This window comes from Falco cherrug, chromosome 6 (genome assembly GCF_023634085.1).
Source record: "Falco cherrug isolate bFalChe1 chromosome 6, bFalChe1.pri, whole genome shotgun sequence".
Lineage (NCBI taxonomy): Eukaryota > Metazoa > Chordata > Aves > Falconiformes > Falconidae > Falco > Falco cherrug.
The window spans coordinates 76,522,782-76,536,772 of record NC_073702.1 but is presented as its reverse complement, the minus strand read 5'-3'; positions in this window follow the sequence as shown (position 1 = coordinate 76,536,772).

Genomic DNA, 13,991 nt, shown 5'->3' with positions numbered 1-13,991 from the left:
GTTCTCCAGCCACCATGATCCCAAAGCCTAGCTCATCTAATGCTGATTCAGCAACACTGTCCCTAAGAAGAGCTTGGACCCCCCCATTCTCCAGCAAGAAATCTCAACTTCAGTGAGAGATGTACCCAAAACCACTGGTGTGCTGATTTGATGGAGTATTCTGATTCACTCAGGATGCTTTCATGGATGGGAAAAAATTAAAAAAAAAAAAATGATGCAGTTCTGCAGTTCTTTGTAGGAGCAAATAGCATGATGTGTGCTAAGTTGTGTTGTAACTTCTTTCAAAAATCAGGTCTTCAAGAACTTTGGAAAATTAAACCTTGCTGAACTGAGAAGAGGCTAGTGTAAAGCTGTCATGAGAAGGCCTGCTGAAATCCTGGTGGCTGCAAAGCTGAATTCCTTTAATATACATCAGGCTTCTTCTGAGCCCTTTCAGCTTCCACTTGTTTATTATTCTTGCCTGGTTTACAAGCTCCAAAGAAACTCGACATAGATTACGATACATGAACAGGCTCAACACATCTTGAGATGGATTATTTCCTTCCTTCAGAGCTACAAGAAGGCTGGTGTTGCTCGTGGTTTGGTATCTTTTGACATTTCATTGAAAAGACTTACTTTCTAACACAGGAAGGCTGCAGTGGGGTGACGTCTGACCAACACAGGCTCATTTACCTGCTGACATCTCCAGCACTCTGGTCTATAATGAGATTTGCTGTTGCTGGCATGCCTTACATCTGGTTTTGCTGTTCAGAAAGTGCTCATTTTGACCCAAAACAGCACTGATTATGAGTTGCTATAATGTCCATTCCTGTGAGGTGGCCTCATTCTCCACAAGAAGCATATGGTGTAGAATACAAAGTAAGGGGAAAGGGTGGGGAAAAAAAGTAAGTAGAAAAGGCAAGCAAAAAACTGTTGAGTGGTTTGACATGGTTTATTTATTTGTTTGCCAATGTGAGTAATTTCTGAGCTATGCAATTAATGATCATCTGGCAGTTTGGAATAATGTTTAGGGTCATGGATGTCTGAGATTCAGACCTTCAGGGTTCAGGCCTGCTGGACAAATGGACTTGTCTGAGTCTGCCTCTATTTCAGGTACAAATTGGGAAAGCACTAGTTATTAAAACTGAAAATCAGGTGCTGATGTCATCTCCTTTTGAGTATCCGAATTTAAGAAAATTGGTAGTAACTCAAAGATGACCATGTATCAGATGGAAAGTAAAAACTTCACCAGGGAACTACCATTGGTGTTTATTACAACGTGCTAGTAGCGTGTCATGGTTAGCAGAGCCTGATGAGAAGATGCTATGTCACACCAGGGACCAGGTCATTATGCTGAGAGTCTAGACCACAGATGGACCCCATGGCTCAGTTGTATTGGGGATACACAGCCATCAGAGGGAATCAGATCCTGTTAAAAAAAAAGTTCTCAGTAAGATTATTCTGATCTGCAACATCACCTTCCTGAAAACTGCCTCTGAAGCTTACTTACTGTCCTACCAGAATCTAAGCTGAGTTGTTCTACAGTGGCCCTGAGGCATTTTACACATAGTCTGATAGAAAGCTGCAAGCAGGACTCATTGCAAATTACCATAACTCTTCCAGTGCACTGTACTGAATTCAGTCTTCTGGATTATTCCATTTTCCAGTGAGCTACAGATTATAGTATAGCATGTGTTCTGTTTTTAAAGCAATTATGCTTAAATATACTTGTTCTTCAGTTTAATTTTCCTTCTGAAAGCACAGCAGTCATCTTCTATCAACAAATCCATTCCAGAATGTTTTTGCTAGCAACTGTTACTAAGACTTCTTCATCCAAAGTGGAAGCTTGGGAGGGATATAATCAGCTCTCTAGCATGGCTAGAAACATTTGCCAGTAGCTAAAATATACAGTGAACAAAATATCTGCCTTTTGGATGTTTTTAAAACAAAAAAAAAAAAAGCCATCATAGCTTTAGGGCACAGACCTCATCTGCTTCTCATCCTGGAAAAGCAGGAGTCATTCTAGTCTAGCAATAGGAGGGCTGCTTTCAACCAAGAAAGAACAGCTCTCTGGTCCAAGCAATCAAAGACCATTATGACAAGAACAACTGGAAGAAACACCATCGTTGACGTTAAGTGACAGGATTGAGGTGTGGGCAGTTACAGGTTTTCTCACAAAATTGAAGTCTACAGTTAGTGTCTTTTCCTGGATCACCACTGCTGCCCAGAGGGCCCCAGACAGATGCAACTGCAGCCAGGTTTGACCCTGGGGGCAGTTTTGGCTGTGGATGCCAAGTAGCCATAAGTCTGTATGTAGAAACAAAAGCTCAGTGTCTATGAAAGTGGTAAAACAAACACCAAGCCCTATGCCTAGTCCTTACTCTTGAGGTAAAGCACCATTTTATTTTGATTGAAGCCTTTATTTTACCGATCACTGGCAAGCACTTGCTTCTTCCATTCTTTCTATTCTCGTCATGTTGTTGGGGATCAGAATAAACAAACTTGTGCACTGCTTGTTGCCAAGACTTTGGGCTTGTCACCCAGCCTGTGGACTACACACCCATATCCCTATTCCTCAGCTTGTTATAAACAATAACAATTCCTGCTAGTCAGCATTTTTAGAAGATCCCATTCCCACTGTGCATGCTAGTCTACTTGATTCACGAATTTTGGATTGCTTCAGAGGTTTGCTCCAAGAGCTGTTTCAGGTTGCTGTGATGTTATCAGGAGTAGCTAGAGAAACAAAGGGCTTTGTACAGAAAAACTGGCAGGTAAGGTATAAGGAAATTACTCAAATAATTTGTTTTAAGGTATATTTATCATACTCTAAACTTATTGATTTATATTATGGCTTTGGCATCATAAACATTTGATAGGATTATTTATTAAAATTATGCTGGGGTTTTTTGGCTTTCCATAACATACTTCTAACGAAATATTTAAATGCACACACGGTACACAATTGGCTGACTCCAGCTCACCTCCTCAATACAACTGAATTGCATGAATATTCACATCTTTCATGAAGAAATCCAGCACTCCTGAGCGCAGACAGATCACAGAATTGGGCTTCTAAGCTAAAGCTACAAATGGACCTAAGTGCTACTTCCAACATGGTATTTTACAGGGATCCTTCAAATTCCTGTGGTCGAGGGCTATGCACATTCACATTACTGCTGGCAAAGCCCATGGGCCTGAAGTCTCCACCAGAGAAATTACACCATCCTTGAAACTGGCATCCTGCTCAGACCCCTGTGTCACATCAGAGGCAAAGCAGAGCTCTCAGACTGCCTCTTTGCTCTATGGTGCTTTCTTTAGGACCTGCTTTAGGGCATGTTGTTCTTTGAGCACAATTATTATACTTGGCTTTGCACCAACCAGAGGCAGTAATGATACTTTCTGATGTTGCCATGTGCGTCCCATCATATCCCACAGACCAGTGACTGAACTGGACTGGTTTCTTTTGAGTTTCCTACCCCACCAAAGAGATGCTCAAAAAGCTACCCCAAAAGATAAGGCGTGGGTTGAAGCTCCTGCCTCCAACAAATGTAGGGGATATCTGAGAAGATAACTCTTCACTTGTCTTTTACGCTGTCAAAGAACAACTCATCTTCCTGGAGGTTTCCACAAAATTGGGCTAACATGATTTAGGTACCTGACCTAGAAAAAGATTCAGAGCTGAAAATCCCAGCTAGAGGCTCCCAGAAAGACTTCTGCTTTCATCCACAACCAGGTATCTAGAAGCCCTGAGTCTTGCCCATCTTCCTGTTTTCTACAGGTTTTCCCAGGTATTTTTAAGCTCTGCTTTCCAGCTTTGGGCAATCCTATTCACTCATCTAAACTGCTTACAGAGACCCTGAGTGCCTGATGCCTGGAACAACCCAAGTCTGCTTATAGATCTAGTTTGAAGTGACTTTTCCAAGACTAGGCAGAAAGTGGCTGCAAGAGCCAGGAATGGAAGCCAAGTTTCTTGTTTCATAAACTCCTGAGTTAACCACTTCTGCTCATAAGAATCAAGTATGAAAAAAACATAACAAAGGGGAATGAGAAGGAAAGCTTTCAAAGAACCAAACCAAACATCACCCGTTCAGTTTTCTTGAATGCCTTGTATTGCCAAACATTTACAGCTTTGAGCACTGCTGGAATTCTCAAAGCTGGTGGGTAATTTTTCCCCACAAATTTTATTACTGTAGAATTTGATTCTACTACCCTTATGCATTTGGTCAGCCCCACTTTTTTCTCTAGAAGTTGAAAAGACCCCTTAAGATTTTAGGGGACAGAAGACTGCCAAGTTCAGAAGCTAACTTACACTTTGTTTCCTTTTTCTCTTTTTCTTTTTATTCAAAAAAAAAAAAAAAAAAAAAAGAGGAAATGAGCAGTTGAAACCCATGTTGCTTTTTTTTCTTGTTAATGAAATTTGCCTTCCCTTGTGATGCTAACTTTTCTCTGCTGTACTACCCAGGACGAGGTAACACTGAATATGAACCAGATCCAGTGAGAAATTCTTCCCTCAGATCATTTTCCTGCCAGGAAAGGCAGATTTGCTGCTATCTGAATGGTTCCTCGAGGTGGTTCGGTTTTGGCAAATCTTGCAGGAGACCTAAGAAAGAAGTTGCACTGGAAATTTGTGTCATTTTCCATCAGCTCAGAAGGATGCTGCTGATTTTTCAGCAGCTGTTTTTAAGAAGGCTTGATGAGGACCTGGGTGCTCAGCGACCAAGGTCTGTGGGTCTTTTGGTAAGGATATTTGGTAGCAGGTAGGATTGGGTCTACATGCAATGAGGTAGGTGCTTTGAGGTAAAAAGAAAGAGAGAGGCTGTTAAGATGGACCTTTTCACTACAATTTAATAGACATGAAAGTAATTTCCACAGCAGTTGCTACAATTAGAGTGTAAACATTTTTAAACTGCCATCTACTATATTTATTGGGGAAAGAAAAATAGGTGAATGAATAAAACCAACAATGGTGAAGAAGTAGCTTCTTGGCTTCTGATCAGGAGGTGGGGGCGAAAAGGGGAGGTGGGGGGAAGGTGGCTGCTGTGCAACATAGCGGAGAGGAAAAGTCCAGTAAACAAGACAGAATGGGAGAGCTGCAGAGATTAGAACTGAAAAACCCAAAGAAAACCAAGGGGAATTGAATAAAAACAACAGTCTGCTTACAAAAGTAAACACAGGGGGAAGGGAGAACATGCAAAGGGAAAACAGATGCACAATAGGACAGTGCTCAAGAGACAAAGGGAGGTGAAAGCAGTCTAAAACAAGAGGGAAACTTGGAGTGGAAAAAAAACAAAAAAAACCCCAACAAAATACATTGGCAGCAATGCCTTGGTGACCTTCATGTATTGAGGTGCCCGTTTGTACAAGCCCTGGGGAAGCTGGTAGCATTTTATCAACACAGAGGAATTTACTACTGAGGAATCTGAAACACAGAAATTCTGTCTTAGGATTGTTTCTAAACTCTCCTCCTTACTCATGCCTCAGCCATGCAGATCTGAGGTGCAGCAGGTGAGAAGGAACTCTGAAACTGGGTCAGGGTACCCGTGTGAGGTCTGCCTTCAGCCCACAGCATTCAAAGAGAGCCTGATCCACAACCAATCATCTGAGCAGCCTCTCCCAATGGGCTGTAAGTGCACTCATCTCCCATAGGCTTGAAGCCAAAAGGTCTAACAAATCATGATTTCCAAGCACAAGTTAGGTTACTTGTAGGGATGTGTTCTTCCTGCTAAACAGATGAACAAAAAAAGGAACAGTCAGGGGAAAAAGCTGTTCTTTAGAGCTTCTGTGGAACCTGTGGGAAACCCATGGTGGTTCAGAGTGCTGCAACCACACACAGAAGGTCTTCTCATGTGAAGAAGTTTTTCTGAGCTTAAATTCACAGTCGGGATTCGTACAAGGCTATTCTGGGGAGCTGTGCAAGGAGGTTTAAAATATTGCTCTCTCAGCTGCCTGTCCTCCTCCTCAGGCAGCTCAGAGTTTGGTGGGCTAGTGCAAACCGACTTTCGATAGCAATTTCAGCTAGTACTCCAGACCAAGTAGGTAAATGTTCCCTCTGTCTCCCTTGCTGTGGTGCAGGAGAATCAGGGTGATAGCGTGTGAGAGCCTACCCCAAACAGGTCTGCCTGGCTGTGTGGGAACAGATGGAGGAAGGGCGCTGAAAATGGTTGAGGGGACAAGCCCACGAGTGGCATACACGGGCTCTCCAGGCGTTGTTTTGATGGTGACGCAATCTGACAGCGGTCCCATGGGTGCTGAGAGTGGCATAGCACTCATCTGTGGTATAGAAATCAGACCAGGGAGCTGTGAAGAGGCTCAGAAATGTGATTTCAGCATGCAGTGGCGACGTCACTGTGGTCCTTCCCTGTGCGACACGTGGGAAGTCCAAGGGCATTTGGGGCATGGGGTCATTCAGACCATGTCATCCTCTGAAGAGCACTCGAAGGGCAGGGTGGTCTTAGGTTTTCCTCTTTGATCTTTCTTCTGGGAAATCACTCATGACAGGATACAACAAGGCAGAGGATGGGATCTTAAAATCATTGCTTATGCTTACCATACCAGGGCATGGTAGACACAGAAAGGATCTGTGTCTTTTTTGGAAGACTCTATGCATGTACTTGACCTGTTCCACTTCAGAGTTCAGGGGTTTCCAGAGCATTGGATGAGTCTTATTGACAGCATTGGTAAAAAGAGCAATGACTGGGTCTGGGAGGCTGAACACGGTCTCAGAAGGAAAATGCAACATCTTGCTCAGAATTGGGATTTTTGGGTTAGTGACACAACATTAAGTGCTGCTGCCTGTGTTATTCCCATCTAGAGAAAAAGCAGAGGATTTACAGACCCTTATCTTCTTTCAGCCTTTGTCTCCCAGATTGCTTAAATGTGTCTGTCTCTACAGTTTGTCTCATTGACCTCAATGGCTACATCTATATTAATAAAAACAAACAATGCCAGGAGTCATTCTTTGGCTTGGAGACTAACAGTCTGGTTACGTTCATGCTATCAAACTCTGTTAGCCTCTAAAACAGGGTAACTGCATCAATCCGTCTGTTGGAAGTGGTCCCAGGAGTGGTCCCATTCCTGGAAGCAGCCTGGGAGAGACATGGCAGCTTGGCCAGGACCACTCTGGCAACACGACAGCAGAGGCCATTGGTGAGGTCTGTCCAAGGAAGTAATTGTTCTTGATAAGACCGAGGCAAAGGGCAAACTGTCCTGGGATTGCTCATCATTACCCATTCCTTCTCACTATGCTGATACCAAAACTAGTAGAGAACGGTTGTACCTGCCAGGAAAAAAAAAAGACCAGGTATATATTCCTTAATCAAAATGAAATCCCAAATCCCTTTAGGACAAATCCTCAAAGACTGATATAATTCCTTTACCTTGTAAAATTTCACTGTTTTGCCCATACCTGTGATGTTTGCCAGGAGAATTTTGGAATAAAATGCAATCACCTGTCGAAACACAAGACGGGTAAAATTCTAGTTTCTCCTTCATTTATAGAAAGTTCATGAGTGGCTGTGTTTTGTCAGAACCAAACTTCCTCAAAGCCTAAGTCTCCTACAAGTGGAGGTTTGGATCACTTTTGTAATAAGGAACAACCTCCAAATCCAACATTTGGATTTGGGACTGAGGTGTGGGCCTATTAACAAATTAGGACCGTACATGATGCTAGGTTGAAGATCCAAACTTGCCCAAGTGTTCAGGGAGTGATCAGATCTGTGGTTTTGGTTTAGCTCCATCGCTCATTCAGAGGGAGGAAACTAGTTTAGACTTCGCTGATAAAAGAAGCTCGCGCTTGAATCGTTTTCTATCGGTAATGTGTTAAATATACCGCAGCAGATTCATATGGCAAGGAAGTATTTTAAGCATTGCAATGAGTTAACTAAAAGGAACCATAGGAAATATATACCAGAAGTTAATTTTTTCCAGTTCTTTTTCAGCTCTGCACCCTGCCTGCGTTAGCTCTTGTGCAGGGTGGCTTATTTTCACTTAGAACTGTTTTGGCATCATTATAAAATACAACTCGCACACCACAAGGACACGGGGAGCCTTTTGGCTTATATTTTGCAGATGTCCATAATTTAATTGGACCAGCAGGTGACCAGGATTACAAGGTCACCTTATGATGGTGCTCAGCACATGGCTGAACGTGGGCAGCTCACAGTAACACACTGGGACTGTTGTACCCCTGCTCGAGCCCTGCATCCAGCCACTTTCCAGCAAGTCTGTTGTGGATATTAGATGCTCCCTGCCTGAAATCTGTCCCTTGAGGTTGAGTTTCAAAATCTAATAGTGCCTTCTGGTCCTCAAAAATGTGTCAATCCAGTGAGGTGGTGGTTTTGCTTAAAGGTAAAGCAATCCAGGGAGCTTTCAGGTCTGGATGCAACAATCAGTGATTATGGAGTTTATCTTGACATTTATTAGTTGTTAATGGCAGTGCTTCCAGAGAGCTAAGCACGTTCCAGGCAGCCACATAGCATCCTTGGCCTGCAAGAGCTGGTAGTTTAAGAACACACAAACACTAAAAGAAACAGCAAAAATAAAAAGAGGGTTTAAAAGTTGGGGGGTGGGTGGGTGGTGTTTACTTTGTCATTAAAGCTCACTTGAGTCACTACCAGTCAGATGCAGTAGGCAGTTTCTCAGAGGTGGGAATAACCATGGGGAAGGGAGCTGCAGGGTGAGTTAGGTGGGCACGGTGAAGTCAGTTGGACCTTGGGCTTGGCCCTCTGCAGGTGTCATGGGTGCCAAAACCAACAAGGATTTGGCTATAGTCTGGGCAAGAAAAATCGCTGCTCATGTGCAGAGCCTCTGACAGTGGCAGAGGTTGTGACCAAGAAGGAGGTCAGTGGAGAAGACACCAACAGCAACTCAGGAAGTCATGTTGAGGAGTGTTGCTCCTTTGAGATGTCAGTGGTGCTGAGACCACCTGTGATGGCTGGTGATCCTGAAATTATGAAAAAAGAGCTGCTCCTTTCCCACTAGAAAGCAAAGTCCCGAAAAGCTGAGATCCTTTTGGGTGGCCTTTTCCATCAGTGTCTGCTGCTGTCCTGAGGATGGAGGAAGGATTCGGATGTCTCTGGGCTCAGGCCAGGCTGATAAATGACATGCCAAGACAATGACCATTACACAGTAAAGTTAAATCACTGAAGCTCAGTGCTGGCTTAACCAGTGAGGACTGAGTCATTTCTGAGCAGAGCTTTTTGCTCGTCAAACTGTTCTCTTGACTATTACTTTTAGGGGCTGCCATGTGACCCAAAAAGACCTTTTTTCTTTTGCCAGGAGTAAACTTTCTTCCAGCAGATAAGAGAAACATGTCATTGCAGCGACTCTCTACAGCAGAGGCAAGTGGATGAATGGCAAGGGGGTGTGTGCGCGTGGGGGGAATGCAACTAATCAGATCATTGAGTCTTTCATTACATATTTATTTATTTTCTGTTTTCCACCTAAGTTCAGAAACTGAAATTCGACACTGAACTCTTCATCTACATAGGCTGGGCATGCTTTTTGATCTGCCTGGGCTTTTCCCTTTGTAAAGTGTGGGTAATGATGTCAGGTAGTCTCAGTAATTGAAGAAAATGCCCACGTGAAGTAGTCTGCAGATCAGAGAGAACAGCATCATTGTTCAGAGATTGCAAAGGACTGTTTAGTGAAGTTTTTGAATAATTATGTATTACTTCCTTGGGGTAATCTCAGATCTCAGCGTCATCTTACACTGCACCCCATGTCTCTTCAGACCATAGCAGCGACACTGGAAGCAGAACCCAAGTTGGATGGATCCTGGCAACACAGATCTCTGCCATTTCCATTGAAGCTGGTGCCTTTAAAATTATTTAAATTATTTAGAGACATTTGTTTAAAATAAAAGAGACTGCTACCAGCACATATCCTCTAACATACCACTAAATACTTTGGATTTCTCCTGGCAGACACCCTACATATGGAAAAATCTCCTTTTAACTAAGTTTATGCCTTACCCACTCCATAACTGCTCTGAGAAGTGCCAGTGCCACACCACAGGTGCCCCTGCACATATGAAAAGGGGCGCTGTATAAGCCCTCCTCCAAAGAGGAACATGCCTGCTTCCCCTCGGGGCAGTGGCAGAACTCAGTGAAGGCAGCAGCCACTGCTCCTCTGAACTGTTATTACCCCAGGCTGCTCACAAACTGGCAATGGCATTGCTGATGTCTCCCTGTGCTCCTCAGCTTTCCTTTGCAGGGACAGAGAGTGGGGACTCTCACATCTCACATCATAGATGTGCGGGTCCAGACCCAATGTCACCTTTGAGTCCTAAATCCAGTTTGTCAGGAAGGTAGGAGCCTAAAAAGGCTGCTGAGTCTGGGTTGGGGCATTCACACTGCACATGGCAGTAGGCCCAGAAGGGTGGAAATGGCTGGGCTCAAAAGTTTTACAAGTGCTTGGGATGGATGAGGGCTTGTAAGAGCCAGGCAAGATGCCTAGGAGCTTAAACAATGCTGAGTGTGGCTCAAAAAGCACTCCCTGTGGACAGACCATCTTTCCAACACAGCCAGAGATTACCCATGTGTCTTTAAAGCCCATTGCATGCTACATGTTGCATTGATTGTGCACAGCAGCTGAGCGCTGAACAAATAAGCTGCCGCTGCTGTGCTGGATGGGGGAACATCCTGGTGTTGCTATGACATTTCTTGTCAAGTTTTCAGGCTCAAATGGATCCCACATGGGGGAGCGCATCAGGCTCTGTTGGCAAGCGGGAGATTTGGAGGCTGGAGCGCTCCCCATCTCCTGTTCGTGGAAACAAAGCATCTTTTATGCTTCCTTCCAACCAGGACAAGGGGCTGAAATAAATCATCGAGTGACCCAGCCACTCCCCTGCTATTATAACAAGCAGCTGGAGGGCCACCAAAACCGGGCACCGCTGCTAGTCAAACAGGCGCTTTCCCATTTGCCTTTTATTTGGATTCACTGGTGGCACTCTGGGGGTTTGCCGCTTCTTTCTTTGCCTCCTACTGTCCAGAGACACTACCAGTTAAACCCCAAAGCGATATTAAAAAACGGGAGGCTGGGCTTGCAGCCAGCTGTTGCTAACAGATGTGCCTGTGAGCATCGTGAGGAACGAGCCAATGTAGCCAATCCCGCCTGCTCGCAAACCGGAGTCCGTTGTTCGATGGGGCACAACAAGCAATTGCAAGAGGTTAAATAAATCCCAGGGCTGTGGAAAGCTTCCAGAATGGTGCTTTGGACTCCTCTGTGCTCATTGCCACAAAGAAAGATTGGGGAGTTCTCTGGAGCAGGTAGTAGGTGCCTGAATACGGGCGCTATGCCACCAAGTATATACCTTTGCATTTTTAAGCTCACATTGAAGGCAATAGGAGTGAAAAGGACATTGAAGGGGTCAAAATGCAGTTTCCCAGGTGTCCAGATTGGACGAGGTTGACTTACATGACCTTGAAGATGAAGCAGGTCTATGGTGGAGCCAAAAGCAGATGCCCAAGCCTTTTGCTGCTGCTTCAAGGCCACCCTCCCTCTACCCTTCCCCTCGTTGAGAGTCTGTCCTGCGCTACACAGAAGTGGCAGCTGCTGCAGCCCGTGGGGGCTCATTTTATACCTCGAACCACAGCTCCAAGGAGCAGCGAAAAGATGAATTTGGAGATGCCCTGCAAACCAGCTGCTTTTCTGGGCCTGCTGCCGCTTCTGCTAGAAAAGGAGAGGCACAGTGGGGGGGAGGAGGCTCCAGCTGGGAAGGTGGGGAGGGCGAGAGGAAAACCGGGAGGGAAGTGCCTGAGCAATTTCACAGCAAAGGCAGCTTATGAAGTTGCTTCGGTTCGTGGTCTGCACTCTGGGGTTTGTCTGCGGGAAGCCTGCAGGGGTGTTGCAACCTGCCAGTGCCAATAAACATCACCACAAGACCAGAGGAGCTCAGGGCCTGCAATATGAAAGGCAAAGAGAGGAAAATTAGAAGCAAAAATATGAAGTTAATAAAAATCCTTTATCCAATCAGACTCTAAAGAGAGCACAGCCATGGGCTGGAAGCAGCAGCCGGGCTCTCCGAGCTCTCACTTTGCTTAATTATCTAATAGCTTGCAGAGCCCCTTCAGTTTTATGAGTTGCACATTTATTTGCAGCTGTCCTGCCTCGCAGGAGCCATGGTAGCTGGTGGGGGGGTGTCTCTGCCCATGCCCCCTGCCTGGATGCAGGGTGATGGGGCTCTGTGGCTCAGATGCTCCAGATCTCAAGGTCTAAACTGGCTAAAGCCCTTTAGGTAAATAATCTTTCTTATTAAGGACATAATTTGCCTGCTAAGGGAAATAAATTCCCTCCTCTGTGCTGTTTGCGCAACAGGTCCTCTGGGCGGTTTATCTGAGGCGATATTCCCAGGACAGTAGGTTGATGATTTCATGAAGATCAGAAATTGTGCCTGTGGCCAGCTGGGGGCTGGAACAGGCTTTTCTTTGGTTTTCCTGCCCTGCTATTACTGCAAGAAAACACCTTCCCAGATCAGCTCCTGTCTCCTTCTGGGAGCAGCTCCCATAGCAGGAGGTGGGTGGGATGCTGGAAAATCTTTCAGCACCCCCTTTGTGGGGCTGGAGTTGGGCATGGACAATGCAGGCACACAGCTGCCCAGGGTATGAGCAGCACCCTGGACCCTGACAAATAATGGGGCTGGGCACAGTAAATCTTCTATTTTGTTCCAGGTCAGGCTGATGCTGGATCTAGTGCAGTTTTTTCTTCAGGCTGGACTGAGGAGGACTGCGGGGGTGCGTTGTCTTCTCCTCTGTCATGAGATCCTTGCTGCTTTCTGGACGTTTTGTCTGTGTGCCCCATCCCAGCATCCCAGTTCTGCCAAAACAACCCCCTGCATTCCCATCCAGTGACTGAGCTGCAGGCATAGGCATTTCAAAACTCCTCTGCTGGCACGAGGCTGTGCTGGTGGCAGGGTCATGGCAGCTTTGTGCTGGCAGAGACAACCAAGCCCTGCCTTCAGCAGACTGTGAGATGCCAGGTAGAGTTCCCTGTGCTGACAAAGAACCACTTGATATCCGCTGCCTCAGCGTGTCCCAAGAATAAGCATTGTCTGAAGACCTCTCTAATCAACAAGAAATTATTTGCAAGGTGCCCATGACTAGAGTGCTTTGGCTTTTGATTAACGGCTTGCTGAGCAGGGCAAAACATAAAGGTACCATATGCAGGAGTGCTTGCCCTGCAACACTGGGTGATTACTTCTGGGCCTTGTTTCTAGCCCGTTTCTGGGGGAGGATGTGTGCCTAGACAGCTATGGAAAAACGTGATGGCTTTTTCAGGGCTCTTAGACCCAGATGGCAGCACTCATGACTGACATACGGGGATAAACACTGGCCATCTGGAAGGAGCTGATGGCTTACTTCGCAGCTGAGCACCATTAACCCCACCTGGTCATTAATCCCCAGGAAATTGAATCATATCACAGAACTGGAGGATAAACGGGTCGAAGGGACCTCATGAGATCATCTTATCTGACCCTCTGCAATGTGACAACATCAGGGAGTCCCTGTTCCAACACCTTTTGGTGTTACAAGCTTAAAAAAATGGAGAAGGAGAGGGAAAGGAGAAGAAAATAAAAGAGCTAAGGAGAACTGCAGTGTTTTTAATTCAATGCATGTCTCATTGTTATTCCCTCTCTGCTGGCAGTTCATCATTGGTATAACCAAAGAGGGGAGATTTCTTAAGGCACGAATCCTCTCGGTGAAAAATTTAGGGTGAGCATTTGATCTCTGTGCATTAGGAAGGTCTTTCTGCTCTCCACGTATAGTATATTACTGCCAAAAGGTGATGGGCCCTCAAAGATTGCCCATGAGCCCTGGACTCTGGCTATGGGGCAGTGACAGCTGTGTGTTTGCAGGATACCTGCACTGGTCATGGCTGTGTGTTCCCACATCTACAAGGTGACAATGGTTGATCGGTTGGTTGACTTTTCTCCTGGGTAGTCGCAGATAGGCTTTGTATGATGACGCTCCTGTGATCCTGCCCTGCGCACCATTGCCTTGGCATTACACTTACGG